Raw genomic sequence first — 26,532 nt, 5'->3', positions numbered from 1 at the left:
AATCCTTCATCGAAAATCTACCTGATAACCATATCTTTGTTGACTGCAACATCCCTACATCATTCCCAATGAGTAGGATGTCATCAACATAAAGTACTAAGAATGTCACCGCATCCTTAACTACTTTCTTGTACACGCAAGGTTCCTCCGGGTTCTTGATGAAACCAAAGTCTTTAATTGTTTCATCAAATTTCTGGTTCCAACTTCTTGATGCTTGTTTTAGACCATAAATTGATCTCTGAAGCTTGCATACCTTATGCTCGCTTCCCATGGATGTGTACCCCTCAGGCTGCTTCATATAGATTTCTTCCTTAATGTCTCCATTAAGAAAAGCAGTCTTCACATCCATTTGCCATATCTCATAGTCATACCATGCAGCTATGGCAATAAGGATTCTTATGGACTTGAACATTGCAACTGGTGAAAAGGTTTCGTCATAGTCAACTCCTTGCCTTTGAGTATAACCTTTAGCCACCAATCGCGCCTTGTAGGTCAATACCTTACCATCAGGCCCAAGCTTTCTTTTGTAGATCCATTTACACCCTATTGGAACAATTCCATCGGGAGGATCCACTAAAGTCCAGACTTGGTTAGTATGCATCGAATCCAATTCTGACTGCATAGCTTCAAGCCATAAATTCGAATCCGCATCAGAAATTGCTTCCTTGAAGCTTCTTGGATCACATCCAATGTCGGGTTCATCTTGACCCTCTTCAAGAAGAAGACCATATCGAACTGGAGGTCTAGAAGTCCTCTCGGATCTTCTAGGTGCAGGCGTGTCCAGCAATGGTTCCTGAGGTGTGGGATCGTTATTTTGTATTTCGGGTTCTTCTCGAACTTCTTCGAGTTCCATCATCTCGCCTTTCTTATCCAATAAGAACTCCTTCTCCAAGAAGGTGGCATTCCGTGAAACAAACACCTTTGTTTCAGCAGGATAATAGAAATAATATCCGATTGAATTCTTCGGATACCCTACAAAATAACACAAGCTGGATCGACTATCCAACTTATCTCCCACTGTCCGCTTCACGTAAGCAGGACATCCCCAAATCCTCAAGTACGAATACTTAGGAGCTTTGCCATTCCATAACTCGTATGGTGTTTTGTCCACTGCTTTAGTGTGGACGTTGTTCAACAACAATACCGCCGTTTCAAGTGCATAGCCCCAAAACGAAGGTGGAAGCTCAGTGAAGCTCATCATAGATCGAACCATGTCCAACAAAGTTCGATTACGACGCTCCGATACACCATTAAGCTGTGGTGTCATAGGAGGAGTCCACTGAGAGAGAATCCCATTCTCTTTCAGATAGTCCAAAAACTCGGTACTCAAGTATTCTCCACCTCGATCCGATCGAAGTGCTTTAATACTTTTACCTAGCTTGTTTTCTACTTCAGCCTTGAATTCTTTGAACTTTTCAAATGCTTCAGACTTATATTTCATTAAATATAAATACCCATACCTTGAATAATCATCAGTAAAGGTAATGAAGTAGGTGTGGCCATGTTGAGTCCCTACTCTAAATGGACCACAAACATCTGTATGGATCAAATCCAACAGATTTTGACTACGCTCAGGTTTCCCCTTAAAAGGGGATTTAGTCATTTTCCCTTTTAGGCAGGATTCACAAGTAGGTAGAGAGTTAATATCAGACATATCAAACATGCCCTCTCCCACTAGCTTGTTCATCCTCCTTGAGGAAATATGACCTAGTCTAGCGTGCCAAAGGTTTGCCGGGTTTTGACTATCGTTTTTCCTTTTGTTTGTTGTCGCCGGTTTGTCAATACAATTTACTGGAACGTCTTTTAGTTTTAAATTATATAGATCGTTTTCAAGTTGTCCATTTCCAATTAAACATTCATTCTTGTAAATACTGCAAATCCCATTCACAAAATTACAAGAATAACCATCTCTATCAAGCATAGAAATAGAAATAATGTTTTTAATTAAATCTGGCACAAATAAAACATCTCTCAACAATAATTTAAAACCATTCTGCAAAATCAAACAAACATCTCCAATGGCCGTAGCTTCAACTCTGGAACCATTCCCGAGCCTCAGCTGGGTCTCACCCATTCTAAGCCTGCGACTTCTTGTCATCACCTGCAAATCATTGCAAATGTGAGAACCACATCCGGTATCCAATACCCAAGAAGTTGTATTAAGTGACATGTTTATTTCGATATAGAACATACCCTTTGCAGTTCCCAACTGCTCAAGATACTCCTTGCAGTTGCGCTTCCAATGACCCGGCTTCTTGCAGTAATGGCAAACATCCTTGGATTTTCCATCGTTTGAAGCCTTTGTCTTTTGCTTCTTCTCGGGTTCCACTTTCTTGGGTGGGGCAGAACGTTTCTTGCCCTTCATACTTGGCCCCTTCTTAGCAGAAGATGAGGAGCCCACCAAGAAAGCTGGCTTATCCTTCTTAAGTGTGGATTCATATGTAACGAGCATATTGACCATCTCTTCAAGGGTGGCCTCTATCTTGTTCATATTAAAATTTATCACGAATCCATCAAATGAAGAAGGAAGAGATAGAAGCAGCAAGTCCACATTGAGTTCATGCTCCAACACCAAATCAAGGGTCGCTAACTTCTGTATGAGCCAAATCACTCGTACCCCATGATCACGGACCGAAGTCCCTTCACGCATGCGGCACGTCATCAACTCCTTAACAGTAGAGAACCTTTCAGCCCTCGACTGAGCCCCAAAAAGTTCCTTGAGTTGCGTGTGAATGTCAGCAGCATTCACCGTGTCCTCAAATCGCCTCTGGAGTTCATCAGACATCGAGGCTTGCATATAGCATTTGGTCTTGATGTCATGGTCGCACCATGCATCAAGTTTGGCCAATTCCTCCGGACTTATGTCAGCTGGTGCTTCCTTCGGAGGTGCTTTCTCTAACACGTAGAGCATTTTCTCCGAAGTTAAGACAATCTTCAACTTCCGGAACCATTCCGTATAGTTGGCGCCAGTCAGCTTGTTTTGTTCGAGGATCGAGAATAAAGGATTTCGCGAATTCATTGTATGAAATACTGAAAAGGAAAAACAGACATATATCAATGATTGTTTAACAATTTACTAAGACATAAAATAGGCGAATTTAATTTTATGAATCTCACTCCCACTATTTTAACGATTTCACCACCCTCTAGTGAAAACGGGAAACTTTTTCCTTAGTGAGAACATGGAGTCCAATTGACAAACTTATGGTCCCGAATAATATCAGCCAACCATAATTCTCAAAAGGTAGAGCCCAATTGCTTCCAAAGCAACCCCATTTATTTACCTCATGTCCAATAAGGGCCCAATAATATGACGCCGTTTAAAGTGACATGTCAAGATGACCCATCAATATTAAGTTGTGATGGACGGTCGCCATGTGGATCCCCCAATAATATGAGCCGATCCCATGGGAGTTCCACCCAACTTACAACATTTGTCGATCCAATGTACAGCTTTCCGACGGACGGGCCCCCCCAATAATATGAGCCGGACCGTATCCGCGGGTAGCATCACATACATTGACCGTTGATGGAAGGTAGGAACATTTAAACAATATTTAAATTTCCTTTATTTATCTTGATATAAATTTTAAATCATATTTAAAATGAGGGATTTTTATTTATAAAAATATTTGTCTCATCATATTTAATTTATTGCATGCATTGCCGGATTCACGCAATTTATGTCTAAACATGCATACAATCATAATATCACATATTATATAGGATGATCGATTCCATTTCTAATTGACCCGTGGTTGCCAATCACGGGTCTTAGTCCAATCCTAGGTAATATGCAGTATGCAAATGCAATCCTATTACATATGCTTCCAATTTACATTTCTTCAGTCTTCATTGTCTGCTGGGCCCACCATCTTCAAATCTTGATCTCCCACTATATCTAATGTATTTACAATAAATAACAATGACAAGTAGGGGATACATTTTTAGGGGGTGGGAACGGGCTATAAACCAAGCCCACTTTTATTACATATGACATTCATATCGGGCCATAAACCAGGCCCATTAATAAAACCAACAACAATAAAGACAAAATGTAAATTCCTAACATACACCTACAAAATTGGTCATGGCAATCGATCATCCTTATCCAATAACATTTAATTCAAAATTAATTTATTGGATAACATGCTGTGGCAATTCAAATTTAAACAAGATAAAATCATATTTTATATATAAAATCACATTTCACATATAAAATCATATTTTATCTCCATATCAAATAAAATCATATTTTATCTTATAAAATCCAATTTTACAAATAAAATCATATTTTATCTAATATATCATAAGATCATATCTTATCATCAATTGTACCAAAATAATTGATTTCAAAATTCAATTTACGGATAAAATATTAAAATTTTCCAAAAATTCAAATTTATCCAAAATCAATTTTAAAATTTACGGACTCGAACAATTCGATCCGAAATCTCGTGAACCAATCAAAAACAATTTTTGACCGGACCAAAAATAAAATTTTAAATATTAAAATTAAAAATATAATTTTTTCCCGCGGGCCGCCCGGGACACTCCCGGGCCGGCCCGCACCCGGGGCGCGGGCCGGGGCAGCCCGGCTGCCCCCTTAGGGCAGCAACGTTTGCTGCCCTGGCGGCGCCGTGCGTCGCCCTGGGCGGCGCCGAGCGCCGCCCCTGGGCGGCGCTGTGCGCCGCCCTGGGCAGCGCCGAGCGCTGCCCTGCGCAGCGCCCAGCGCTGCGCTGGGCAGCGCCGTGCGCCGCCCTGGGCGGCGACGGTCGCCGCCCTGGGCGGCGCCGTGCGCCCCCTTTGGGCGGCGCCGTGCGCCGCCCGGGGCAGCAACAATTGCTGCCCCACCGGGCAGCGATCCAATCGCTGCCCGGGTTTTGCCCCGAAAAAATTTTTTTTTATTAAAAATATTTATTTTGTTTCATAAACCGAGACTCAAAAATTTTGTACAATTGATTATTCAATCGATTGATCTGAGCAACCTGGCTCTGATACCACTGTTGGAAAACTGGCGAGTTCCCAGACCAATTACGATTGATACCCGGTGCAGCGGAAGTTTAAAAATTTTCATGGAACGTTTCCATGGTATGGGTATCAACCGTTCATCGATTGAATTACGTGTGTGTAAAATTCAAATAACAATTAAATAAATTTTACCTCAAATCTCGCAACGAGATTAATGGACACCAACAGAACAATTCTGCTCTTGTTGTCTCTCCCTGGAACCGATGAACGCCTTCAATCAGGTCCACGAACAGAGGTTTAATCCCTCTGATAGATTGCACTAGAAAATCTATCAGAAGTTTTCTGCGAAGAGATTGAACGAATCTGATTCGTTATTCCTTACTGCGATTCAAAATCACAGACCGGAATTTTCTCGGGCAGAGCAAAGGGAGGGGACGGCCGATCGGTTTTGAGAGGGTCTAGGGTTTTCGAAATTTGCTCTCAAAATTTATGACCTGTTGTGTGTAATTTCTGTACTGAAATAACTTATTTATAATGCAGGCCACTAACACCTTAGGGCCCATTAGTCATAAGCTGGGGCCCGACAAGCAAAGCCCACTCGTTCAGAAATTAATATAAAATTCATCGTGACTCCGATTGATGAAACGATTTCACCAATGTGCACAGAAACCATTTCTGCACGTTTTAAAGTCAAAATAAATTTTCCTGAATCCGAATTCAGTGGTTTCCAAAAATGTCCATCCCTATGTCATTTTAGGAAATCCTACTCCCTTACTCTTATTTAAGAAGTCCAACTCCTTAGTTCATTAAATTTAACTCTTTAAATTTAACTATCTCAACGGGGATTAAAACTCCATTACACTGTGTGACCCTCAATGGTTCAGGGATACAGATAGCCGTGGGCTCACAACTCCTTGTGACTCGGAACAACACTTTCCGACTTGCCCAACGAATCATGGTAAAGCGCCTAGCAACATCGCCCCATGATTCCCTAGGTATCACTGATAGTGCCTACAAGAACCAGTAGATTTTGGTTAACGTACAGTACGGTCCCTTCATCCATATATCCCGATCGAATCAACAACCATTGGTATATCGAGAGTCGCTCAAGATTCGATAACTATGCAATGCATCTTGAAGATCAAATTAGTGAAATCGCATGTGCTACTAAGAAACCATTTCTTAAATCACATCAAGTACTCTGGCCAGAGATTTGTCACACTAATATCTCCTCAGATCGCATAGGATATCCACACTCGCAAGTATGTGGTGAATCCTTGACAACAATGCATTGACTCCTATATGTGTCGTAACTATACCCAATCTCGACACCTGATGACCCCCATAGAGTCGGTAAACGAGTCAAAGCACAGCACTAGCATATAGAGTCTCCATGATGTTTCAAGTCGTAAGGACTAATGGTGTACAACCAAAACCGCGGACTTTATCCACTCGATAAGTGATAACCACTTGGAAAGTCCGGATAGGGTAGTTCGACTATTCATCCTATGAATATCCATTTGCATGCTTCGAACATCTCCATGTTCCCTACCAATGAAACGTGGTACTCCGCATCGCAAATGCTAGTCTCAAACTCGAGCGATCCTTATCCTTATTATCGGACGGCTCAATCGACTAGGAACGGTTTTAGAATATACAGTGACTATAAGATGTATTTCATGATAGACATCTCCATGTTCTACCACATCTTACATACACTATAGTATATTCAAGGTCTTTATCAAAACAACAATAGTATATCACAATATAACAATATGAAGTAATATAAAGTCATTGCCATAAAAGTGTAAATAATATTAAACAAAAGATTGTTTATACAAAGAGTCAACAAAGCCCATAGCCACACAGTTGGCTCACTGGGCACCCACTCTTACACCTAGATCTCCCTAGATCTGAGTTAGAAGGACTAGGAGTAGAGAGAGAAGATAGGAATTGGTGCACCTCAAATGAACTCTCGTCCCTCATATTTATAGGCAAAGTTCGGGCCGTCCGAACCCTGTTCGGAGCCTTCGAACACGATCGGATCGTCCGATCCTGACTATGGGTCCTCCAAAGTCCCATCAGTGACGTCAGCCATGATGTCACCTTGCTGACGTATTCGATGACGTAAGCCCTAACCCGGTTTGGGCCATCCGATCCTGCCGACGGACCGTCCGAACGCGATCAGAGCCTCCGAACATCACTTTGGATCGTCCGAACGTCTTTGGATCCTCCGGTCTTCTCATCGGGCCATCCAAAAATTTGAAATTTAAATATAATTTCCGTAATCTCTTTATTGGGTTACGGGTTACTACAGTACTGCTCTCGCCCAAGAACGCTTAACTTCGGAGTTCTAATGGGATCCGGTGCATTAGTGCTGGTATGATCACACCCAACAGTGAATGAATTCTTTGTTGTTTTGTCTCTCGAATTGCGGATCGGAGGAACAGGCGCTGCACTTTCAAACGGACATAACTTTCGATCGGCTGAGAGTTACGGGAGATTCAGTCTGCTCACGCGAAGCTCGCCTCCAAAACCTATGGCGCGCATCTCGGTCTAAGAGACGGAGACGCACAAATTCCAACCCGGAGATGGTATTTCTGGTCTTTTTTCCCATAGGGCGCGCTGGGACCCACCGAAGCGGCCCACGTCACCCAGATCTCACGTCCAAGTCGTGTGATTCAGTCTATTGAATCTTTTCTATCCAAGGATTGGACTGTAAGAGTCAGGAATAGGACGACGAGGAATCGGAGGAACAATAAGTACGAGTAATAAAAAAAAGAAATTAATGAAAAATAGGTGCAACACGAGGACTTCCCAGGGGGTCACCCACCTTAGAACTGCTCTCGCCCAAGCACGCTTAACTTCGGAGTTTTGATGGTAACGGGTGCATTAGTGCTGGTATGATCGCACCCAACAGTGATTGAATTCTTTGTTGTTTTGTCTTTCGAATTGCGGATCGGAGGAACAGGCGCTGCACTTTCAAACGGACATAACTTTCGATCGGCTGAGAGTTACGGGAGCTTCAGCCTGCTCACGCGAAGCTCATCTCGATACCTATAGTTCGCATCTCGGTCTAAGAGATGAAGACGCACAAATTCCAACCCAAAGATGGTCTTTCGGGTCGTTTTTCTCGTAGGGCGCACTGGGACCCACCGAAGCGGCCCGCGTCACCCAGATCAGACGTCCACGTCATGTGATTCAGTTTATTGCATCATTTCTATCTGCGGATTGGACTGAAAGTGTCGGGAATAGGATGGCTAGGAATCGGAGGAACAAGAAGTACGAGTAATAAAAAAAAAATTAATGAAAAAGGGGTGCAACACAAGAAATTCCTAGGTGGTCACCCATCCCAGTACTTCTCTCGCCTAAGCACGCTTAACACCGGAGTTCTGATGGGATCCGGTGTATTAGTGCTGTAATGATCGCACCTAACAGTGAATGAATTCTTTGTTGTTTTGTCTCTCGAATTGCGGATCGGAGGAACAGGCGCTTCACTTTCAAACGAACATAACTTTTGATCTACTGAGAGTTACGGGAGCTTCAGCCTGCTCATGCGAAGCTCGTTTTGATACCTACAGCGCGCATCTCGGTCTAAGATACGGAGACGCACAAATTCCAACCCGAAGATGGTATTGTAAGAGTGGGTGCCCAGTGAGCCAACTGTGTGGCTATGGGCTTTGTTGACTCTTTGTATAAACAATCTTTTGTTTAATATTATTTACACTTTTATGGCAATGACTTTATATTACTTCATATTGTTATATTGTGATATACTATTGTTGTTTTGATAAAGACCTTGAATATACTATAGTGTATGTAAGATGTGGTAGAACATGGAGATGTCTATCATGAAATACATCTTATAGTCACTGTATATTCTAAAACCGTTCCTAGTCGATTGAGCCGTCCGATAATAAGGATAAGGATCGCTCGAGTTTGAGACTAGCATTTGCGATGCGGAGTACCACGTTTCATTGGTAGGGAACATGGAGATGTTCGAAGCATGCAAATGGATATTCATAGGATGAATAGTCGAACTACCCTATCCGGACTTTCCAAGTGGTTATCACTTATCGAGTGGATAAAGTCCGCGGTTTTGGTTGTACACCATTAGTCCTTACGACTTGAAACATCCTGGAGACTCTATATGCTAGTACTGTGCTTTGACTCGTTTACCGACTCTGAGGGGGTCATCAGGTGTCGAGATTGGGTACAGTTACGACACATATAGGAGTCAATGCATTGTTGTCAAGGATTCACCACATACTTGCGAGTGTGGATATCCTATGCGATCTGAGGAGATATTAGTGTGACAAATCTCTGGCCAGAGTACTTGATGTGATTTAAGAAATGGTTTCTTAGTAGCACATGCGATGTCACTAATTTGATCTTCAAGATGCATTGCATAGTTATCGAATCTTGAGCGACTCTCGATATACCAATGGTTGTTGATTCGATCGGGATATTTGGATGAAGGGACCGTACTGTACGCTAACCAAAATCTACTGGTTCTTGTAGGCACTATCAGTGATACCTAGGGAATCATGGGGCGATGTTGCTAGGCGCTTTACCATGATTCGTTGGGCAAGTCGGAAAGTGTTGTTCCGAGTCACAAGGAGTTGTGAGCCCACGGCTAGCTGTATCCCTGAACCATTGAGGGTCACACAGTGTAATGGAGTTTTAATCCCCGTTGAGATAGTTAAATTTAAAGAGTTAAATTTAATGAATAAAGAAGTTGGACTTCTTAAATAAGAGTAAGGGAGTAGGATTTCTAAAATGACATAGGGATGGACATTTTTGGAAACCACTGAATTCGGATTCAGGAAAATTTATTTTGACTTTAAAACGTGCAGAAATGGTTTCTGTGCACATTGGTGAAATCGTTTCATCAATCGGAGTCACGATGAATTTTATATTAATTTCTGAACGAGCGGGCTTTGCTTGTCGGGCCCCAGCTTATGACTAATGGGCCCTAAGGTGTTAGTGGCCTGCATTATAAATAAGTTTTTTCAGTACAGAAATTACACACGATAGCTCATAATTTTGAGAGAAAAAAAATCGAAACCCTAGCCCCTCTCTCAGGCTTGGCCGTCGCCCCCCTCCCTCTCTGTCTGAGAAATTCCGGTCTGTGATTTTGAATCGCAGTAAGGAATAACGAATCAAATTCGTGTATTCTCTTCGCAGAAAACTTCTGATAGATTTTCTAGTGCAATCTATCAGAGGGATTAAACCTCTGTTCGTGGACCTGATTGAAGGCGTTCATCGGTTCCAGGGAGAGACAACAAGAGCAGAATTGTTCTGTTGGTGTCCATTAATCTCGTTGCGAGATTTGAGGTAAAATTTATTTAATTGTTATTTAAATTTTACACACACGTAATTCAATCGATGAACGGTTGATACCCATACCATGGAAACGTTCCATGAAAAATTTTTAAACTTCCGCTGCACTGGGTATCAATCGTAAATGGTCTGGGAACTCGCCAGTTTTCCAACAGTGGTATCAGAGCCAGGTTGCTCAGATCAATCGATTGAATAATCAATTGTACAAAATTTTTGAGTCTCGGTTTATGAAACAAAATAAATATTTTTAATAAAAAAAAATTTTTTCGGGGCAAAACCCGGGCAGCGATTGGATCGCTGCCCGGTGGGGCAGCAATTGTTGCGCCCCGGGTGCGGGCCAACCCGGGAGTGTCCCGGGTGGCCCGCGGGAAAAAAATTATATTTTTATTAATTTTAATATTTAAAATTTTATTTTTGGTCCGGTCAAAAATTGTTTTTGATTGGTTCACGAGATTTCGGATCGAATTGTTCGAGTCCGTAAATTTTAAAATTGATTTTGGATAAATTTGAATTTTTGGAAAATTTTAATATTTTATCCGTAAATTGAATTTTGAAATCGATTATTTTGGTACAATTGATGATAAGATATGATCTTATAATATATTAGATAAAATATGATTTTATTTGTAAAATTGGATTTTATAGATAAAATATGATTTTATTTGATATGGAGATAAAATATGATTTTATATGTGAAATGTGATTTTATATATAAAATATGATTTTATCTTGTTTAAATTTGAATTGCCACAGCATGTTATCCAATAAATTAATTTTGAATTAAAAGTTATTGGATAAGGATGATCGATTGCCATGACCAATTTTGTAGGTGTATGTTAGGAATTTACATTTTGTCTTTATTGTTGTTGGTTTTATTAATGGGCCTGGTTTATGGCCCGATATGAATGTCATATGTAATAAAAGTGGGCTTGGTTTATAGCCCGTTCCCACCCCCTAAAAATGTATCCCCTACTTGTCATTGTTATTTAATTGTAAATACATTAGATTTAGTGGGAGATCAAGATTTGAAGATGGTGGGCCCAGCAGACAATGAAGACTGAAGAAATGTAAATTGGAAGCATATGTAATAGGATTGCATTTGCATACTGCATATTACCTAGGATTGGACTAAGACCCGTGATTGGCAACCACGGGTCAATTAGAAATGGAATCGATCATCCTATATAATATGTGATATTATGATTGTATGCATGTTTAGACATAAATTGCGTGAATCCGGCAATGCATGCAATAAATTAAATATGATGAGACAAATATTTTTATAAATAAAATCCCTCATTTTAAATATGATTTAAAATTTATATCAAGATAAATAAAGGAAATTTAAATATTGTTTAAATGTTCCTACCTTCCATCAACGGTCAATGTATGTGATGCTACCCGCGGATACGGTCCGGCTCATATTATTGGGGGGGCCCGTTCGTCGAAAAGCTGTACATTGGATCGACAAATGTTGTAAGTTGGGTGGAACTCCCATGGGATCGGCTCATATTATTGGGGGATCCACATGGCGACCGTCCATCACAACTTAATATTGATGGGTCATCTTGACATGTCACTTTAAACGGCGTCATATTATTGGGCCCTTATTGGACATGAGGTAAATACATGGGGGTTGCTTTGGAAGCAATTGGGCTCTACCTTTTGAGAATTATGGTTGGCTGATATTATTCGGGACCATAAGTTTGTCAATTGGACTCCATGTTCTCACTAAGGAAAAAGTTTCCCGTTTTCACTAGAGGGTGGTGAAATCGTTAAAATAGTGGGAGTGAGATTCATAAAATTAAATTCGCCTATTTTATGTCTTAGTAAATTGTTAAACAATCATTGATATATGTCTGTTTTTCCTTTTCAGTATTTCATACAATGAATTCGCGAAATCCTTTATTCTCGATCCTCGAACAAAACAAGCTGACTGGCGCCAACTATACGGAATGGTTCCGGAAGTTGAAGATTGTCTTAACTTCGGAGAAAATGCTCTACGTGTTAGAGAAAGCACCTCCGAAGGAAGCACCAGCTGACATAAGTCCGGAGGAATTGGCCAAACTTGATGCATGGTGTGACCATGACATCAAGACCAAATGCTATATGCAAGCCTCGATGTCTGATGAACTCCAGAGGCGATTTGAGGACACGGTGAATGCTGCTGACATTCACACGCAACTCAAGGAACTTTTTGGGGCTCAGTCGAGGGCTGAAAGGTTCTCTGCTGTTAAGGAGTTGATGACGTGCCGCATGCGTGAAGGGACTTCGGTCCGTGATCATGGGGTACGAGTGATTTGGCTCATACAGAAGTTAGCGACCCTTGATTTGGTGTTGGAGCATGAACTCAATGTGGACTTGCTGCTTCTATCTCTTCCTTCTTCATTTGATGGATTCGTGATAAATTTTAATATGAACAAGATAGAGGCCACCCTTGAAGAGATGGTCAATATGCTCGTTACATATGAATCCACACTTAAGAAGGATAAGCCAGCTTTCTTGGTGGGCTCCTCATCTTCTGCTAAGAAGGGGCCAAGTATGAAGGGCAAGAAACGTTCTGCCCCACCAAAGAAAGTGCAACCCGAGAAGAAGCAAAAGACAAAGGCTTCAAACGATGGAAAATCCAAGGATGTTTGCCATTACTGCAAGAAGCCGGGTCATTGGAAGCGCAACTGCAAGGAGTATCTTGAGCAGTTGGGAACTGCAAAGGGTATGTTCTATATCGAAATAAACATGTCACTTAATACAACTTCTTGGGTATTGGATACCGGATGTGGATCTCACATTTGCAATGATTTGCAGGTGATGACAAGAAGTCGCAGGCTTAGAATGGGTGAGACCCAGCTGAGGCTCGGGAATGGTTCCAGAGTTGAAGCTACGGCCATTGGAGATGTTTGTTTGATTTTGCAGAATGGTTTTAAATTATTGTTGAGAGATGTTTTATTTGTGCCAGATTTAATTAAAAACATTATTTCTATTTCTATGCTTGATAGAGATGGTTATTCTTGTAATTTTGTGAATGGGATTTGCAATATTTACAAGAATGAATGTTTAATTGGAAATGGACAACTTGAAAACGATCTATACAATTTAAAACTAAAAGACGTTCCAGTAAATTGTATTGACAAACCGGCGACAACAAACAAAAGGAAAATCGATAGTCAAAACCCGGCAAACCTTTGGCACGCTAGACTAGGTCATATTTCCTCAAGGAGGATGAACAAGCTAGTGGGAGAGGGCATGTTTGATATGTCTGATATTAACTCTCTACCTACTTGTGAATCCTGCCTAAAAGGGAAAATGACTAAATCTCCTTTTAAGGGGAAACCTGAGCGTAGTCAAAATCTGTTGGATTTGATCCATACAGATGTTTGTGGACCATTTAGAGTTGGGACTCAATATGGCCACACCTACTTCATTACCTTTACTGACGATTATTCTAGGTATGGGTATTTATATTTAATGAAATATAAGTCTGAAGCATTTGAAAAGTTCAAAGAATTCAAGGCTGAAGTAGAAAACAAGCTAGGTAAAAGTATTAAAGCACTTCGATCGGATCGAGGTGGAGAATACTTGAGTACCGAGTTTTTGGACTATCTAAAAGAGAATGGGATTCTCTCTCAGTGGACTCCTCCTATGACACCACAGCTTAATGGTGTATCGGAGCGTCGTAATCGAACTTTGTTGGACATGGTTCGATCTATGATGAGCTTCACTGAGCTTCCACCTTCGTTTTGGGGCTATGCGCTTGAAACGGCGGTATTGTTGTTGAACAACGTCCACACTAAAGCAGTGGACAAAACACCATACGAGTTATGGAATGGCAAAGCTCCTAAGTATTCATACTTGAGGATTTGGGGATGTCCTGCTTACGTGAAGCGGACAGTGGGAGATAAGTTGGATAGTCGATCCAGCTTGTGTTATTTTGTGGGGTATCCGAAGAATTCAATCGGATATTATTTCTATTATCCTGCTGAAACAAAGGTGTTTGTTTCACGGAATGCCACCTTCTTGGAGAAGGAGTTCTTATTGGATAAGAAAGGCGAGATGATGGAACTCGAAGAAGTTCGAGAAGAACCCGAAATACAAAATAACGATCCCACACCTCAGGAACCATTGCTGGACACGCCTGCACCTAGAAGATCCGAGAGGACTTCTAGACCTCCAGTTCGATATGGTCTTCTTCTTGAAGAGGGTCAAGATGAACCCGACATTGGATGTGATCCAAGAAGCTTCAAGGAAGCAATTTCTGATGCGGATTCGAATTTATGGCTTGAAGCTATGCAATCAGAATTGGATTCGATGCATACTAACCAAGTCTGGACTTTAGTGGATCCTCCCGATGGAATTGTTCCAATAGGGTGTAAATGGATCTACAAAAGAAAGCTTGGGCCTGATGGTAAGGTATTGACCTACAAGGCGCGATTGGTGGCTAAAGGTTATACTCAAAGGCAAGGAGTTGACTATGACGAAACTTTTTCACCAGTTGCAATGTTCAAGTCCATAAGAATCCTTATTGCCATAGCTGCATGGTATGACTATGAGATATGGCAAATGGATGTGAAGACTGCTTTTCTTAATGGAGACATTAAGGAAGAAATCTATATGAAGCAGCCTGAGGGGTACACATCCATGGGAAGCGAGCATAAGGTATGCAAGCTTCAGAGATCAATTTATGGTCTAAAACAAGCATCAAGAAGTTGGAACCAGAAATTTGATGAAACAATTAAAGACTTTGGTTTCATCAAGAACCCGGAGGAACCTTGCGTGTACAAGAAAGTAGTTAAGGATGCGGTGACATTCTTAGTACTTTATGTTGATGACATCCTACTCATTGGGAATGATGTAGGGATGTTGCAGTCAACAAAGATATGGTTATCAGGTAGATTTTCGATGAAGGATTTGGGTGAGGCATCCTACATTCTTGGGATACAGATCTATAGGGATAGATCTAAGAGAATGATAGGACTCACTCAATCAACCTACATCGATACCATATTGAAACGGTTTTCAATGGATGGGTCCAAGAGAGGACATCTACCCATGTGTCATGGAGTTTCTCTATCCAAGTCTATGTGTCCCAAGACTGATGCAGAGATAGAGAATATGACACATGTACCATATGCGTCAGCTATAGGTAGTATCATGTATGGGATGATATCTACCAGACCGGATGTAGCATTTGCTCTGAGTGTCACGAGCAGATATCAGTCTAATCCTGGTCAAATGCATTGGAAAGCCGTGAAGGACATTCTTAAGTACTTGCGAAGGACTAAGAATATGTTCATGGTTTATGGAGGACGAGAACTCAAATTGGAAGGCTATACCGACTCTAGCTTCCAAAGTGATGTGGATGACTCGAAGTCAACCTCTGGATTTGTGTTCATGCTCAATGGTGGTGCTGTCTCTTGGAAGAGTTCCAAGCAGGACACCACAGCGGATTCCACCACTGAGGCTGAATACATTGCAGCATCAGCTGCTGCTAAAGAGGCCGTTTGGATGAGGAATTTCGTCCAAGAGTTGGGCGTCATTCCTGAATTTGTTGGTCCAGTCCCGGTGTACTGCGACAACACGGGTGCCGTTGCTCAAGCAAAGGAACCAAGGTCTCATCAAAGATCCAAACACGTACTGAGGAAATACCACATAATCCGGGAGATTGTGGAAAGAGGAGACATCAGTGTCGAACGAGTGGCCTCTGCAGACAATATCGCTGATCCACTTACTAAGCCTTTGCCAGGACCATTGTTTGACAAACATCGCGAAGCAATGGGTCTACGTAGTATGACTAGTTGGCTATAGGGCAAGTGGGAGATTGTAAGAGTGGGTGCCCAGTGAGCCAACTGTGTGGCTATGGGCTTTGTTGACTCTTTGTATAAACAATCTTTTGTTTAATATTATTTACACTTTTATGGCAATGACTTTATATTACTTCATATTGTTATATTGTGATATACTATTGTTGTTTTGATAAAGACCTTGAATATACTATAGTGTATGTAAGATGTGGTAGAACATGGAGATGTCTATCATGAAATACATCTTATAGTCACTGTATATTCTAAAACCGTTCCTAGTCGATTGAGCCGTCCGATAATAAGGATAAGGATCGCTCGAGTTTGAGACTAGCATTTGCGATGCGGAGTACCACGTTTCATTGGTAGGGAACATGGAGATGTTCGAAGCATGCAAATGGATATTCATAGGATGAATAGTCGAACTACCCTATCCGGACTTTCCAAGTGGTTATCACTTATCGAGTGGATAAAGTCCGCGGTTTTGGTTGTACACCATTAGTCCTTACGACTTGAAACATCATGGAGACTCTATATGCTAGTACTGTGCTTTGACTCGTTTACCGACTCTGAGGGGGTCATCAGGTGTCGAGATTGGGTACAGTTACGACACATATAGGAGTCAATGCATTGTTGTCAAGGATTCACCACATACTTGCGAGTGTGGATATCCTATGCGATCTGAGGAGATATTAGTGTGACAAATCTCTGGCCAGAGTACTTGATGTGATTTAAGAAATGGTTTCTTAGTAGCACATGCGATGTCACTAATTTGATCTTCAAGATGCATTGCATAGTTATCGAATCTTGAGCGACTCTCGATATACCAATGGTTGTTGATTCGATCGGGATATTTGGATGAAGGGACCGTACTGTACGCTAACCAAAATCTACTGGTTCTTGTAGGCACTATCAGTGATACCTAGGGAATCATGGGGCGATGTTGCTAGGCGCTTTACCATGATTCGTTGGGCAAGTCGGAAAGTGTTGTTCCGAGTCACAAGGAGTTGTGAGCCCACGGCTAGCTGTATCCCTGAACCATTGAGGGTCACACAGTGTAATGGAGTTTTAATCCCCGTTGAGATAGTTAAATTTAAAGAGTTAAATTTAATGAATAAAGAAGTTGGACTTCTTAAATAAGAGTAAGGGAGTAGGATTTCCTAAAATGACATAGGGATGGACATTTTTGGAAACCACTGAATTCGGATTCAGGAAAATTTATTTTGACTTTAAAACGTGCAGAAATGGTTTCTGTGCACATTGGTGAAATCGTTTCATCAATCGGAGTCACGATGAATTTTATATTAATTTCTGAACGAGCGGGCTTTGCTTGTCGGGCCCCAGCTTATGACTAATGGGCCCTAAGGTGTTAGTGGCCTGCATTATAAATAAGTTTTTTCAGTACAGAAATTACACACGATAGCTCATAATTTTGAGAGAAAAAAAATCGAAACCCTAGCCCCTCTCTCAGGCTTGGCCGTCGCCCCCCTCCCTCTCTGTCTGAGAAATTCCGGTCTGTGATTTTGAATCGCAGTAAGGAATAACGAATCAAATTCGTGTATTCTCTTCGCAGAAAACTTCTGATAGATTTTCTAGTGCAATCTATCAGAGGGATTAAACCTCTGTTCGTGGACCTGATTGAAGGCGTTCATCGGTTCCAGGGAGAGACAACAAGAGCAGAATTGTTCTGTTGGTGTCCATTAATCTCGTTGCGAGATTTGAGGTAAAATTTATTTAATTGTTATTTAAATTTTACACACACGTAATTCAATCGATGAACGGTTGATACCCATACCATGGAAACGTTCCATGAAAAATTTTTAAACTTCCGCTGCACTGGGTATCAATCGTAAATGGTCTGGGAACTCGCCAGTTTTCCAACAGGTATTTTGGGTCATTTTTCCCGTAGGGCTTGCTGGGACCCACCGAAGTGGCCCGCGTCACCCAGATCGCACGTCTACGTCATGTGATTCAGTCTATTGCATGTTTTCTATCCGAGGATTGGACTGTAAGAGTCGGGAATAGGACTGCGAGGAATCGAAGGAACAAGAAGTATGAGTAATAAAAAAAGAAATTAATGAAAAATGGGTGCAACACGTAGACTTCCCAAGGGTTCACCCATCCTAGTTTTGCTCTTCCCCAAGAACGCTTAACTTCAAAGTTCTGATGGGATCCAGTGCATTAGTGCAGGTATGATTGCACCCGACAGTGAATGAATTCTTTGTTGTTTTGTCTCTCGAATTGTGGATCGAAGGAACAGGCGCTTCACTTTCAAACGGACATAAATTTTGATCGACTGAGAGTTACGGGAGCTTCAGCCTGCTCACGCAAAGCTTGTCTCAATACCTATAGCGCGCATCTCGGTCTAAGAGACAAAGACGCACATTTTCCAACCCGGAGATTGTCTTTTGGGTCATTTTTCCCGTAGGGCGCGCTGGGACTCACCGAAGCGGCCCGCGTCACCCTTATCGCACGTCCACGTCGTGTGATAAAGTCTATTGAATCTTTTTTATCCGAGAATTGGACTGTAAGAGTCAGGAATAAGACGGCGAGGAATCGGAGGAACAATAAGTACGATTAATGAAAAAAAAATTACTGAAAAAGGGGTGCAACACGAGAACTTCCTAGGAGATCACCCATCCTAGTACTGCTCTTGCCCAAGCACGCATAACTTCGGAGTTCTGATGGTATCCGGTGCAGTAGTGCTGGTATGATCGCACCCAACAGTGAATGAATTCTTTGTTGTTTTGTCTTTCGAATTGTGGATCGGAGGAACAGGTGATGCACTTTCAAACGGACATAACTTTCGATCGGCTGAGAGTTACGGGAGCTTCAACCTGCTCACGCAAAGCTCGTCTCGATAACTATAGCATGCATCTCGGTATAAGAGATGAAGACGCACAAATTCCAACCCGGTGATGGTCTTTTGGGTCATTTTTCTCGTAGGGCGCGCTGGGACCCACCGAAGCGGCCCGCGTCACCCAGATCGCACGTCCACGTCATGTGATTCAGTCTATTGCATCATTTCTATCCGCGGATTGGACTGAAAGAGTCGGGAATAGGAAGGCGAGGAATCGGAGGAACAAGAAGTACGAGTAATAAAAAAAGAAATTAATAAAAAAGGTGTGCAACACGAGGACTTCCCAGGTGGTCACCCATCCTAGTTCAGAATTCATTATTGTTTTGCCTCTCGAATTGCGGATCGCAGGAATAGGCGCTGCACTTTCAAACGCGAAGCTCGAATCGATACCTACAATGCGCATCTCAGTCTAAGAGACGAAAAATCTCAAATTCCAACCCGGAGATGGTCTTTCTAGTTGTTTTTCCCGTAGAGCGCGCTGGGACCCACTGAAGCGGCCCGCGTCACCCCGATCTCTTGTCCACGTCATGTAATTTAGTCTATTGCATATTTTTTATCTGCGGATTGGACTGAAAGAGTCCAGAATAGGACGTCGTGGAATCGGAGGAACAAGAATTATGAGTAATAAAAAAAGAAATTAATGAAAAATGGGTACAACACGAGGACTTTCCACGAGGTCACTCATCCTAATACTGCCCTCGCCCAAGCACGCTTAACTTTGATGTTCTAAAGGGATATGGTGCATTAGTGCTGGTATGATCGCACCCAACAATGAATGAATTCTTTGTTGTTTTGTATCTCGAATTACGGATCGGAGGAACAGGCGCTGCACTTTCAAACGAACATAACTTTCGATCGGCTGAGAGTTACGGGAGCTTCATCCTGCTCACGTGAAACTCGTTTCGATACCTACATCGCGCATCTCGGTCTAAGAGATGGAGACGCACAAATTCCAACCCGGAGATGTTATTTCGGGTCGTTTTTCCTGTAGGTCGCGCTGGGACCCACCGAAGCGGCCCGCATCACCCAGATCGCACGTCTACGTCATGTGATTAAGTTTATTGCATTTTTTAAATTTGAGGATTGGACTGTAAGAGTCGGGAAAAGGACGGCGAGGAATCAGAGGAACAAGAAGTACGAGTAATAAAAAAGAAATTAATGAAAAAGGGGTGCAACACGAGGACTTCCCAAGGGGTCACCCATCCTAGTACTGCTCTTGCCCAAGCACGCTTAACTTCGGAGTTCTGATGGGATCCGGTTCATAAGTGCTGGAATGATCGCACGCGACAGAGAATGAATTCTTTGTTGTTTTGTCTCTCGAATTGCGGATCGGAGTAACAGGCGCTTCACTTTCAAACGGACATAACTTTCGATCGGCTGAGAGTTACGGGAGCTTCAGCATGCTCATGCAAAGCTCGTCTCGATACCTATAGCACGCATCTCAGTCTAAGAGACGGAGACGCACAAATTTCAACCCGGAGATGATCTTTTGGGTCGTTTTTCCCGTAGGGCACGCTGGGACCCACCGATGCAGCCCGCGTCATCCAGATCGCACGTCCACGTCGTGTGATTCAGTCTATTAAATCTTTTATATCCGCGGATTGGACTGAAAGAATCAGGAAAATAGGACGGCGAGGAATCGGAGGAACAAGAAGTATGAGTAATAAAAAAAGAAATTAATGAAAAAGGGGTGCAACACGAGGACTTCCCAGGAGGTCACCCATCCTAGTACTGTTCTCTCCCAGACACGCTTAACTTCGGAGTTCTGATGGGATCCGTTGCATTAATGTTGGTATTATCGCACCTAACAGTGAATGAAATCTTTGTTGTTTTGTCTCTCGAATTGCGGATCGGAGGAACAGGGGCTGCACTTTCAAACGGACATAACTTTTGATTGGTTGAGAGTTACGGGAGCTTCAGCCTGCTCACGCGAAGCTCTTCTCGATACCTACAGCGCGCATCTCGGTCTAAGAGACGGAGACGCACAAATTCCAAACCGGAGATGGTCTTTCGGGTCATTTTTCCCGTAGGGCGCACTGGGACCCACCGAAGTGGCCCGCGTCACTCAGATCGCAGGTCCACATCATGTGATTCAGTCTATTGCATCATTTCTATCCGTGGATTGAACTGAAGGAGTCGGGAATAGGACGGAGAAGAATCGGAGGAACAAGAAGTACGAGTAATAAAAAAGAAATTAATTAAAAAGGGTGCAACACGAGGACTTCCCAGGTGGTCACCCATCCTAGTACAGATCTCGCCCAAGCACGCTTAAATTCGGAGTTCTGATGGGATCCGATGCAATAGTGCTGGTATGATTGCACCCAACAGTGAATGAATTCTTTATTGTTTTGTTTCTCGAATTGCGGATCGAAGGAACAGGCGCTGCACTTTCAAACGCGAAGCTCGACCTGATACCTACAACGCGCATCTTAGTCTAAGAGACGAAAAATCTCAAATTCCAACCCGGAGATGGTCTTTCTGGTCGTTTTTCCCGTAGGGTGCACTGGGACCCACCAAAGCGGCCCGCATAACCCAGATCTCACGTCTCACGCAAAGCTCGTCTCGATACCTACAGCGCACATCTTGGTCTAAGAGACGGAGACGCTCAAATTCCAACTCGGAGATGGTATTTCAGTTCGTTTTTCCCGTAGGGCGCGCTGGGACACACCAAATCAGCCCGCGTCACCCAGATCGCACATCCACGTCGTGTGATTTATTCTATTGCATCTTTTATATTCAAAGATTAGACTGAAAGAGTCGGGAATAGGACGGAGAGGAATCGGAGGAACAAGAAGTACGAGTAATAAAAAAAAATTAATGAAAAAGGGGTGCAACACGAGGACTTTCCAAGGGGTCACCCATCCTAGTACTGCTCTCGCCCAAGCACGCTTAACTTCGGAGTTCTGATGGGATCCAGTGAATTAGTGCTGGTATGATCGTACCCAACAGTGAATGAATTCTTTGTTGTTTTGTCTCTCGAATTGCGGATCGGAGGAACAGGCGCTGCACTTTCAAACGGACATAACTTTCGATCGGCTGAGAGTTACGGGAGCTTCACCCTGCTCACGCAAAGCTCGTCTCGATACCTATAGCGCGCATCTCGGTCTAACAGATGAAGTCGCACAAATTCCAACACGTAGATTTTCTATTGGGTCATTTTTCCCTTAAGGCGCGCTGGGACCCACCAAAGCGGCCCGCGTCACTCACATCGCATGTCCATGTCATGTGATTCAGTATATTGCATCTTTTCTATCCGCGAATTGGACTGAAAGGGTCGGGAATAGGACGGCGATGAATCGGAGGAACAATAAGTACGAGTAATAAAAAAGAAATTATTGAAAAAGGGGTGGAACACGAAGAATTCCCAGGGGGTCACCCATCCTAGTACTGCTCTCGCCCAAGCAAGCTTAACTTTAGAGTTTTGATGGGATCCGATGCAATAGTGCTGGTATGATCGCACCCAACAGTGAATGAATTCATTATTGTTTTATCTCTCGAATTGCGGATCGAAGGAACAGGCGTTGCCCTTTCAAACAGACATAACTTTCGATCGGCTGAGAGTTACGGGAGCTTCAGCCTACTCACGCGAATCTCGTCTCGATACCTATAGCGCGCATCTCGGTCTAAGAGAGGAAGATGTACAAATTCCAACCCGGAGATGGTGTTTCCGGTCATTTTTTCCGTAGGGCACGCTGGGACCCACCGAAGCGGCCCGCGTCACATAGATCGCACGTCCACATTGTGTGATTCAGTCTTTTCATATTTTCTATCCGCATATTAGATTGAAAGAGTCAGGAATAGGACGGCGAGGAATCGGAGGAACAAGAAGTACGAGTAATAAAAAAAAGAAATAAATTAAAAATGGGTGCAACAAGAGGACTTCCCAGGGGGTCACCCATTCTAGTACTCATGGGGTCCGATGCATTAGTTCTAGTATGATCACACCCAACAAGGAATGAAGTCTTTATTTTTTTGTCTCTCGAATTGCGAATCGGAGGAACAGGCGCTGCACATTCAAACGCACATAACTTTCGATCGGCTGAGAGTTACGGGATCTTCATCCTGCTCACGCGAAGCTCGTCTCGATACCTACAGCACACATCTCGCTCAAAGAGACGGAGACGCACAAATTCCAACCCGGAGATGGTCTTTTGGATTGTTTTTCCCGTAGGGCGCGCTGGGACCCACCGAAGCGGCCCGCATCTCCCAGATCGCACGTCCACGTCGTGTGATTCAGTCTATTGCATCTTTTATATCCGAGGATTGGACTGTAAGAGTCGGGAATAGGACGGAGAGGAATCGGAGGAACAAGAAGTACGAGTAATAAAAAAAAGAAATTAATGAAAAAGTGGTGCAACACGAGGACTTCACAGGGGGTCACCCAACTTATTACTGTTCTCGCCCAAGCACGCTTAACTTCAGAGTTCTGATGGGATCCGGTGCATTAGTACTGGAATGATCGCACCCAACAGTGAATGAATTCTTTGTTATTTTGTCTCTCGAATTGTGGATCGTAGGAACAGGCGCTGTACTTTTAAACGGAAATAACTTTCGATCGGCTGAGAGTTACGGGAGCATCAACCTGCTCACGCGAAGCTCGTCTCGATTCCCATAGCACGCATCCCGGTCTAAGAGACAAATACATGCAAATTCCAACCCGAAGATGGTCTTTCGGGTTGTTTTTTCCGTAGGGTGCGTTGGGAACCACCGAAGAGGCCCACGTCACCAAGATCGCACGTCCACGTCGTGTGATTCAGTCTATTGCATCTTTTCTATCCGAGGATTGGACTGTAAGAGTCAGGAATAGGACAGCGAGGAATCGGAGGAACAATAAATACGAGTAATAAATTAATGAATAAAGGGGTGCAACACGAGGACTTCCCAGGGGGTCACGAATCCTAGTACTGCTCTTGCCCAAGCACGCTTAACTTTGGAGTTCTGATGGGATCCGGTGCATTAGTGTTGGTATGATCGCACCCAACAGTGCGCATCTCGGTCTAAGAGACACAGACGCAAAAAATTCCAACCCGGAGATGGTCTTTCGGGACGTTTTTCCCGTAGGGCGCACTGGGACCCACCGAATCGGCCCGCGTCACTCAGATTGCACGTCCACGTCGTGTGATTAAGTCTATTGCATCTTTTCTATCCTCGGATTGGACTGAAAGAGTCGAGATTAGGACGGCGAGGAATCGGAGGAACAAGAAGTACGGGTAATAAAAAAAGAAATTAATGAAAAAGGGGTGCAACACGAGGACTTCCCAAGATGTCACTCATCCAAGTACTGCTCTCGCCCAAGCACGCTTAACTTCGGAGTTCTGATGGGATCCGGTGCATTAGTCCTGGTATGATTGTACCCAACAGTGAATGAATTCTTTGTTGTTTTGTCTCTCGAATTCCGGATCGGAGTAACAGGTGCTGCACTTTCAAACGAACATAACTTTCGATCGGCTGAGAGTTACGGGAGCTTTACCCTGCTTACGCAAAGCTCATCTCAATACCTATAGTGCGCATCCCGGTCAAATAGACGGAGATGCACAAAATCCAACTCGGAGATGGTCTTTCTGGTCGTTTTTCCCTTAGGGCACGCTGGGACCCACTGAAGTGGCCCGCGTCACCCATATCGCACGTCCACGTCGTGTGATTCAGTCTATTGCATCTTTTCTATCCGAGGATTGGACTGTAAGAGTCGGGAATAGGACGGCAAGGAATCAGAGGAACAAGAAGTACGAGTAATAAAAAAAAGAAATTAATGAAAAAGGGGTGCAACTGTGGGGCCTCGGGTTGCTAATCTCAAATATTAAGGGGCAATTAATGAATAAACATCATTAATCTAATAAGGAAAGAATAAAGATCAAGAATTTTTTTTTTTTTTTCAAAAGGGGGTGGGCTCGGGCGATAAAAAACTACAGCCCGGGTGCCCCTGATGTTTTTCCAAAACAGAAGGCTCGCGCTCGGGCTGCTAAAAACTGCAGCTCGGGCGCTTCCTGGGCAGAATTTCACCCTGTTTTTCAGCAGCCAATCTTGATCTTTTCCATCCATTCCAAGCTATCAAATTAAAATCTAAGAACATGCATACATTCATATATCAAGTTCTTAACATCAAATCATGCATTTATTACATCAAATAAATAGCTCAAAAGGCATGAAACTACAAGCTACACCAAGTCTCAAAAGTGAGCTTCTAAAACATAAGTTTCATGTCAAGTTTTTCAATTTAAAACCCGAGTTCACACTTGCTAAATCTCGCTCCCGAGCTATCAACGTCCTCTCAGACTAGCTCCTGCCCCATCTGTTGCAATGCACACATACAAAACAAAGCAACAGCCGGATAAACTCCGGTGAGAAATCATCTCAGTATAAGCAACATATCAAAAGCGTTAAATAAATCATATCGACTCTATTTAACTCGACTCAACAAATAGAGTAAATAACGCTTCTTTCGATCGATCGAGAATTGATTCATTCAACTTCATTGCCATCAAGATTCGTATCCGATCTTGACATGAATATTCATCTAACGTAGCCATTCTGGGCTAGAAAATAAGGTTAACCGCAACCTTGGCATAGAATCAATTCAATATAGTCTCGTATCATAATCATATCCACTCAAATCAAAGATCCACTACCTGGGATGGATCGACAACAACAAAATCAAATCAAAACAATAAATACGTATGTGATTTTGGCGGGATAACTCAAGAATAGTCGTTCTTGAGTTTCAATGTCCCTGACTCTTGATGTCGTCATTATACCTTCGTATTTCTTCTGTTTTGAACGCTTCAAATCTGAAACAAAGCATCAAACATTCATATCAATCTTCATTCTATTAAATCATTTCAGAATCGAGTCAAAATAATCAACACATCTTCAATCAAATTCATTTCAAACCTCACTTCTTCTTATTCGGTACAACTAGGAGTCGTGAGTCGTTAGCCTTCGAAACTCATCCAAAACTGAGAAATAAAAATGCTATATCATCGATAACATTTCAAAGAAGGTCTAATCTCAGTCATTGGCTATCAAAACGGCTTCAAAACATCAATCGACGGCGTAGCGATTAAATATCGGTAACCGACGAAATATCGAATTCGACGTTAACTTCTTTAATTTCATTAACATGTGATATCTCATCACTATAACCTCATACACCAGCATATTAAACACAATCAGCTGCTATAACTCTTTATATACATGCTGGAAATCATGACAAGTTCGTTCAACATCAAATCGTCGATTCGGTTTCAATATCGGAATGAATGAACATGCATGAACACAAAACTAACATCAAGTTCTGATCTCTGCTCATAGCTGATTTCGAAATCTATCAAAAATATCATAATACTTACATCAAATTTAAGTTCTCGTCGCAAGGATTCCAGAACATCTTTCGGAATTGAAATTGGACGAGCGGATCAAAAGTAACGAGGATTTAAAAATCGAAAAGCAAATGAAAAGAAAGAGGTTCAAGCTCCTGTGTTCGAATTTCCATATTCGGAAGTTCCTATGCTACAAACATGTTTCATGCCGATAATCTAATGTAAAATCAGATATGTATTGCATATT

At 42.5% G+C, this 26,532-nt stretch overlaps 9 non-coding genes and 4 pseudogenes across 9 annotated transcripts; all 13 read right to left on the bottom strand.

The window, feature by feature from the left end:
• Window positions 1-7,767: 7,767 nt before the first annotated feature.
• Window positions 7,768-7,886, bottom strand: LOC140869416 (5S ribosomal RNA; annotated as a pseudogene).
• A 399-nt stretch (window positions 7,887-8,285) lies between these two features.
• On the bottom strand, window positions 8,286-8,404 carry LOC140869221 (5S ribosomal RNA). The gene has a single exon (XR_012146606.1). It is a non-coding gene; the product is annotated as a 5S ribosomal RNA (ribosomal RNA).
• A 9,790-nt stretch (window positions 8,405-18,194) lies between these two features.
• On the bottom strand, window positions 18,195-18,313 carry LOC140869797 (5S ribosomal RNA; annotated as a pseudogene).
• A 399-nt stretch (window positions 18,314-18,712) lies between these two features.
• LOC140868911 (5S ribosomal RNA) lies at window positions 18,713-18,831 on the bottom strand. The gene has a single exon (XR_012146309.1). It is a non-coding gene; the product is annotated as a 5S ribosomal RNA (ribosomal RNA).
• A 786-nt stretch (window positions 18,832-19,617) lies between these two features.
• Window positions 19,618-19,736, bottom strand: LOC140869609 (5S ribosomal RNA; annotated as a pseudogene).
• A 399-nt stretch (window positions 19,737-20,135) lies between these two features.
• Window positions 20,136-20,254, bottom strand: LOC140868259 (5S ribosomal RNA). Its single transcript, XR_012145685.1, has one exon. It is a non-coding gene; the product is annotated as a 5S ribosomal RNA (ribosomal RNA).
• Window positions 20,255-20,656: 402 nt separating this feature from the next.
• LOC140868776 (5S ribosomal RNA) lies at window positions 20,657-20,775 on the bottom strand. The gene has a single exon (XR_012146177.1). It is a non-coding gene; the product is annotated as a 5S ribosomal RNA (ribosomal RNA).
• A 398-nt stretch (window positions 20,776-21,173) lies between these two features.
• On the bottom strand, window positions 21,174-21,292 carry LOC140868011 (5S ribosomal RNA). The gene has a single exon (XR_012145448.1). It is a non-coding gene; the product is annotated as a 5S ribosomal RNA (ribosomal RNA).
• A 502-nt stretch (window positions 21,293-21,794) lies between these two features.
• Window positions 21,795-21,913, bottom strand: LOC140868108 (5S ribosomal RNA). Its single transcript, XR_012145541.1, has one exon. It is a non-coding gene; the product is annotated as a 5S ribosomal RNA (ribosomal RNA).
• Window positions 21,914-22,312: 399 nt separating this feature from the next.
• On the bottom strand, window positions 22,313-22,431 carry LOC140869498 (5S ribosomal RNA; annotated as a pseudogene).
• An 886-nt stretch (window positions 22,432-23,317) lies between these two features.
• Window positions 23,318-23,436, bottom strand: LOC140868975 (5S ribosomal RNA). Its single transcript, XR_012146370.1, has one exon. It is a non-coding gene; the product is annotated as a 5S ribosomal RNA (ribosomal RNA).
• A 393-nt stretch (window positions 23,437-23,829) lies between these two features.
• Window positions 23,830-23,948, bottom strand: LOC140869145 (5S ribosomal RNA). The gene has a single exon (XR_012146534.1). It is a non-coding gene; the product is annotated as a 5S ribosomal RNA (ribosomal RNA).
• A 258-nt stretch (window positions 23,949-24,206) lies between these two features.
• Window positions 24,207-24,325, bottom strand: LOC140868930 (5S ribosomal RNA). The gene has a single exon (XR_012146327.1). It is a non-coding gene; the product is annotated as a 5S ribosomal RNA (ribosomal RNA).
• Between the last annotated feature and the right edge of the window lie 2,207 nt (window positions 24,326-26,532).

This window comes from Henckelia pumila, chromosome 4, assembly GCF_033568475.1.
Source record: "Henckelia pumila isolate YLH828 chromosome 4, ASM3356847v2, whole genome shotgun sequence".
In the NCBI taxonomy this organism is placed as follows: domain Eukaryota; kingdom Viridiplantae; phylum Streptophyta; class Magnoliopsida; order Lamiales; family Gesneriaceae; genus Henckelia; species Henckelia pumila.
This window is presented reverse-complemented; position numbering and strand designations above follow the sequence as displayed.